The sequence below is a fragment of the Ceratotherium simum genome, chromosome X, assembly GCF_057802395.1.
Source record: "Ceratotherium simum simum isolate JZ-2026a chromosome X, ASM5780239v1, whole genome shotgun sequence".
NCBI lineage: Eukaryota > Metazoa > Chordata > Mammalia > Perissodactyla > Rhinocerotidae > Ceratotherium > Ceratotherium simum.
Window position 1 is genome coordinate 78,345,809 of NC_141940.1, and position 6,699 is coordinate 78,352,507.

The following is a 6,699-nucleotide window of genomic DNA, read 5'->3' on the forward strand; positions in this document are numbered from 1 at the left end:
AGTCTGCTGCTGGGTTAGGCCCTAGGCCCTTCTAACATCCCTGCCTGTGGCTTCCGCTGCTTCTCTCCAAACACCAGAGGGAAGTGCCCATAACACGAGGACGTGATCATCATGCCTCCAGAAACCACTCAACTTTGGCCTCTTTCCACCAGAAGACCAGAGGGAGGATCAGCTCTGCCAGCTCAGGGGACCAGCTGTGTCCAGGATCACTTCCCTTTCTCCAGGACCAGATAGCTTTTGAGATTGTCATATAGCAAGCCAGGGTTCAGTTCTGCTCCTGCACTGTGAGTCTAGTGCTCTGGTACTCTTTTTGTACTCAATAAATATCTAATCATGATAGCAATCTTGGTCATTTTGGTCTTCTCTAAAGGACCTACCAAGGGTAATTAAAGTGAGACTAATTGAGATGGTTGGGTCCCTGGGAGTATGAATCGTGTCTTTGCTTTTTTGGTCTTTCTTCATCCCACCTGTGCCACTCTTACCTCACTTCAGAGGTGGGCCCAGTTGGAACACAATGAATCTTTGGTAAAACAGAACTTAACTGACTTCCATTCCCTTCCCAATCATCTTGCTAGCTCTGCCTGGATGACTCTTCCCAAGTCAACTAGAAACCTGAAAAAAGAGGAACATTTCTTCTGTGTCAGGAGACTGTGAATGCAGACATAAAGTGTTCCCTTCTTTCCAAAGTATGCATGCACCACCCTCAAAGGTTTCCATCTCCTGGAATCCTGAAATCTTTGTAATCCTGAAATCTATCTCCTAGCCCCTTCTTACAATGTGGGGTGGAAGTCAGAGCAAAGAAGTCTTTCTCCTCAAGCAGGAATAAGGAATAAGAGTATGAGCATGTGTGTTCGTGTTTGTGTGTCTGTGTATGTGCACACACACATATATCTTTAAATCAGTCCCCACTATGAGGACCTGTTCTGGGCCAGGTCAACACTGCTTCCTTTCCCTCATGTAATTCATGTCAAATCAACTTCTTTACCACTCAAGGAAACTGACATGTTACCACTTTTAGTTCCAATGCATCCCTAAGGTCAGTTCAGGTTTCACTAGGGTCTGCTCCCCTTTGGGATGATTATAGAAGTCAAAATAGCACACAAAAGTGAATAGGGAAGAGTCCTTTGCTTCACCACCAGCAACCTGCCAAGTCCATGGTCAAAACCTCAGCATTTCCCCATCCCCAGATGCCACCTTCACATAGGTGGTGAAAGGAGCAACTTCTTCCCCATCATGCTTACAAGCCTCTGAAACAGGGCCCTCACCCAGTGGAAACCTCAGCTTCCTTCATGAAACACCTCTGTGTCCAGACCCCACAACCTTTGAAAACAACCATTATTTCTTCCTACTACCCTTATAGAAAGGAATTATTGGGGTTGGGAATAGAATCCTAGTTGTATTTCTATTGGTAAAAGGAGCTTCAAATCCAGGGACACCCCTCTCCATAGAAGTTGCAAAACCCCAGGGATATCTCAGAGTCTCTTCTCTTGGAGAGCTTAGAGATTATTGATTATAACTCTCCCATGTTACAGATGAGGAAATTAAGCCCATAGAGGAATAGTGACTTGTCTAAAGTCACACACATCAAGTAAGTGGTAGAACAGACACCAGAAGACAGCTCTGTGAACTCCTAGAAGCATATACTCATTGCAGCCAGAAATTTCTGGAGATCATCTTTGCCCCAAAACTGATAATTTTTTCAATACAAGACAATCCAGTAAGAGAGTCCTAGGTATGACGCTAGCCTAAAGCTGCAATATAAGCTAAACAAAAATAGGATGATAACATAGGACCTGTCTTAGGCAGGTGGCTGGTAGCGGGAAAGTAGAGGAGTAAAAAGAGGAGATCTCCAGAAGAGAAGGAAAGTATGATGTTCCTCCAGGGAAGTTTCGCAAATTTTGTTCCATGGAACATTAAACCCAGGAGATGGCACACAGAAAAAAATTTCCAAGATCATATAGGCATGAGAAATGCTTTATTCTATAGCTCCCTCATAGAGATTTCCAATGCAACATTAGAATACTAAAGGCTCTGATAAATCCTGCAATAAAATGCTTGTATGACTTTATCTTACCAAGTAATTCCAAAACTTATTTGGCCTCTGAGCCTACCTTTTTTCCCTCCTCTTCTTTGCCCTTGACTCTATTTCTCAGGAAGAAAAACCCTCCTTGTTGGCTATTAGCTTAAACACTCTATAACATTGTAGTGACCACGGTTTAATTTTTTTCTCACAAAATTCATAGGTAGCATTTGACCCAAAGACCCAAAGTTAATGGACTAGTGGCAAGTCAATCAATCAATAAACATTTATTGAGTATTTTCTGTAACCAGAGTACTGTGCTAGGGACTGGGGTAGAGATGGAGTGGGGAGACAGCAATCAAGGAAACATAGTCTTGTCTTTTAGAAGCTCACAATCTAGTGGGGAATTAAAAAATATCCCCTGGAAAAGTTCACTAACAATTCAAGAGGTGCCATTAGGCAGTAGGAGATAAAAAGATATATACAAGGACCCAAGCAAGGAGTGCTTTGAGAATGAATAAAGAAAGAGTGTAGATTGACTTTTAAAAGTCCGTGGAGAGACTGGGGTTTGGCTGAGCCAGGAAGTATGGGAAAGCATTGGAAAGGCAGAGAGAAATGGAGATGGTGTACCCAGAAGGATAAAGGGTATGAGGAAAAGGAGAGAGATAGATAAAGTGAAACTGTGTTTAGAAGCCAAGACCGAGTGTCAGGAAAGTGGGTTTCTAAGCCCTTCCATAACGCTTGTGCGAGAATCCTGGTGTCCTTGCTGAGAGACTCTGGAAAAGAAACATGAAGGAAGAAAATAATGAATCAAGGAACACTTCCATCCCTGAGCCCCTTACACCCTTTCAAGACTAGTGTGCCCCGCTTGGGTTCACACAATATGTGTAGACACAGCCCAGGGCTGTAGCTCCCAGAGCTGCCTCACTTTCCCCTGGCATGCTCACATACAATGCTTCAGTTCCCTCAAAGTCACTGAAAATAACTTGTGAGAGTTTAGTTGGTGTTTGGCGAGTGTTCTTGTATCTAGCTGGCAGTCTATCTGTTGTATCCCAACTGCCCTGGCCTGGAGCTGCTAGGCATGTGCCGCACTTGGGGTATTTGACAAACTGACACTCTACCACATGGAGTGTCCAACTCAGCTTGTCAAATACACGGAGCGTGGCACTGCAGGAGGCTGGACCAGGGGCTTCAGTGGAGAGGCGAGATCTTCCTGGGAGATGCAGCCCTGGAGGGAAAGAGAGAGAAAGGAGTCACACCCTGAGCCCCAGGGAAACTGCAGAGGCTGTAGAGACTCACTGAAGCACCAGAACAGAGAAGTGAGCAAAATAGGCACAAGGCTCCTAACCACAAGACAGATACTGAGGGTGTGTAGGGAAGGCCCAGTTGAGACTGCAGGTGAGGCCCCAGTGTTCAGCTAGAGGATTCTTAGACTTGATTCCTATAGCTATGGCATTTCTCGGGGTCCCGAGCTTCAGTGGGCTCTTTCACGCAGCAGAGAGAAAGCAATTTGGTCATTGTCCTGCCTCCTTGACATCAGGAAAGGACCAGGCCCCACAGTCAGTGTCATTGCTCCCCTTTCCCAACCCTCCCAGGCTATGTTCTCACAGTGTTGTAGTTATGAACACAGGCTTTCAGGTTAAACATGGGCTTGAATACTGGCTCTGCCATTAAGTAGCTGGGAAACCTTGGATAAGTCATTTCATCTCTATGAGCTCTAGTTGTCCATATCCACAAAATGGGTATAATTATATAACTTACCTAATAAGTTATTGGGAGAATGACATGTGATAATGTATGTAAAGCCCTTAGTTCAGTATTTGATACATAACGAATGCTCAAAAAAAATGGTGGTTGTGCTACCAGAAGGAAAGCAAGGGCAATTGACAATTGATTAAACAGGGTCAGGACAGATGAAACAGGAATTTCTTATGGCCTCAGCCTTGCTTAACACGGTGCCTTTGTCCCACCAGGACTCAAGAATGGTGGCTATAAAAGGACTATCATCTAGTCTCACCCACTCATGTTATAAATGAGGAAACGAAGGCTCATATTGGGGAATAGAGTTGCTAAAGGTCATACAAGTTGTTTACAGTTCAGGGATGTGCCCTGTATCACCCCATTGTGCCCTCTAGCTTTCCATATTGGTCCTTTTACCTCCCTGCTCTGTATATCTCTCTGGCAAGAGGGAGACACATCAACAAGGAAGGCAAAAAACAGGCAGTGGACTTGGCAGTGAGGCATTGAGATCCTTCGACCTACAGCCATCAGGGAAATAAGGAAGCTGCCAGGAGCATGGTCAAGCCCGGAACTTCTGGGAGAATTTCCTTGGCAACACCCAGATCCTGTTGCTAAAAATTCCAGGTTGTCTGCGTCAAAACCCTCCCCTTCCCAGCTGTGGCAGTTGATCTATGAGAAAGTAGCTGGCCTATATTAAATACTGGCATGAAAAGTGGCAAATATTCCCAGGTTATCAGGAATGGAAAATTGTCCCATGGGGTCAGAAGGCCCTGTCTCAGCTTAGGCAGAGGGACTTGTCTTTCAGCAAAAACTCGGAGTTTTTTTTTATTTTTTATTTTAACTCTTTTAGTTGAATGTGGGTTGGTGAGGGGGTCTCAGGCCCCTCCAATTTGAGATCTGAAAGTGACTTAAAATCTAAAGCTCTAAACAGTCTTTTCCAGCCCTTCATTCCCCTCTCTACCTACCTAATCCATCCCAAGCCATCCAGAAGTGTGGCTCTTTCAGCCAAAGCAACAATCATGGTCACCAGATATGGTATAGTGGACAGAATCAGACAAACTTGCATTCTAATGCTGCCTTAGGCACTAACTAGGCAAATATAGGGTTGGACAAGTCTTTCTTTGGGCTTCAGTTGCTTTTCTGGAAATGGGGACAAGAAGACTTACCAGGAAGAGTTGTTAGGAAAGTGTTTGTTGAGCTTTTCAGAGCCTCCCATATACCTGGGCTCAGTCCCTGGAGCTGTAGGTAGAGGCTAGCCAAGGAAGCTGATTAATAGAATTTGAGTTCAGGGTGACAGGGGAGAGAGAACTGGATGAGTGCCTTTCTTCTATCATCACCCTCACTGGCTACCAGCTCCAGTGAGAAGACCTGGATAAACTGGAGGTGTCCACAGCTTCCTAAATGCCCTTTGTGACTTCATCAAAAAGGAGGAGATGTATGAGGGTGCTAAAGATTCCTTCTTAGTACACTGGAAGTTGAAGAGCCTTATAGACCTGTTGCCCCAGTATAAACAGAAGGAGTCAGTGGCTGAGCTGAAACTAAGTTGATTTTATTTTCACTCTTAATGTTCTAGTTCATGCCTCTCCAATAGAGTGTATATAAGAAAAGCAGATTCAGTTGAGAAAGACTGGCCAGAACCTTTGGAAGAAGAGGCGGATATCTACATGGAGTGATATTGAGGGACTCTGAAAGCTCTTCTCTTGGTCTGTTATATTACATAAAATATTATCATTTGTCCACTGTTTTAACACACAAAGTAGCAGGACTTGCCCTGCAACTGACCCAGTTGGGCTTCCTCATACTGGAGGCAGTCTGGATTTTTTTGAGGCATGGTTCAGCCCCCTGTTCAGCACCCCCCCCTCAGATATTTACTCAGCATCGCTCTCACGTCCTTTCTCAACAGAGGGCTGACAACCTTCAGAAAAAGGGATAAAAAACTAAAAGAGTCTCTAGAGACTATCCATCTAATCCTCCCCCTCCTTTTCTTTGAAGAAGAGCCAAAAAAGTGCGTTCTAGAATGGAGAAAGGACTTGCTCAAAGATACACAGTGTGTAAATGGAAAAACCAGGACTGCTACTCAAATTTCCTGACTTTTGTTTCCAGGGAACATTCCACTTCCGTGTGGCTGTCTCCTAAATAGCCTATTTGGGGAGGAAATGTCACCCTCCCTTCTGACCATTAGAAGCTCCAGGATAGAAGACCAATGGGAGCCTTCTTCTCTCCCACCCTTGACCCAGGATCCATGAGGAAGGTTCAAAGAGAATGGGATGGGCAGGTCCAAGCCACCTCTGGTAGCTGTAGGCACTGCCCCAGCTTGGAAATCCAAGCAGAGAGAGTAAATTGATACTATACCTGTTCTGGAGTGGTGCCTTGGTCTCAGAGGAGGCACAGGTTCCTTGGTGATAAGCCAACCTGCAGGGGCCAGAGGGAACTGGGCTTTGTGCTGTGAGCAGGAAGGTCGTGTGTTTTGAAGGGACCTTGGTGTGTTCAAGAGGAAATAGAAATGAGGAAGATAAGGCTGAGGTTAGCCAACGGAAATCTGGGTGCAAAGTGACAAAATAGTGCTGTTGTGAAAGGGTTCACTACTGCAGTAACAGTCCCCAATGCCATGCCTCCCGCCCATTCCCAGCCAACCTCTAACAGATACTGTCTACCCAAGCTGCAGAGAGTCGGAGCAGAAAGCCCCTGGCTGCCTTAGGCTCTCTGTATGGGCCAAGGAGGTTTCCTCAGAGTTACTGAGGGAATCATGGAATGTCAGAGCTGAGACATTATCAAATGAAAATCCCCATTGTTAAAAGTGAGAAACTGGCCTTCTGAGAGATGAATGGATATGCCTGATATAAAAAAGCAAATCAGTGGCATAGCTGGAATTTGAATCCATTTCTATCACCTCCAAATCACATATTCTCTCACTCTGTCAGAATGCCTCTTGATCCTGA

General features: G+C 45.0%; 1 long non-coding RNA gene across 1 annotated transcript; it reads right to left on the bottom strand.

The window, feature by feature from the left end:
* Positions 1-2,292: 2,292 nt before the first annotated feature.
* LOC106803459 (uncharacterized) lies at positions 2,293-6,259 on the bottom strand. Its single transcript, XR_001392537.2, has 2 exons — positions 6,113-6,259; positions 2,293-3,248 (listed from the first exon to the last, which is right to left on the bottom strand). It is a non-coding gene; the product is annotated as an uncharacterized LOC106803459 (long non-coding RNA).
* Positions 6,260-6,699: the final 440 nt, after the last annotated feature.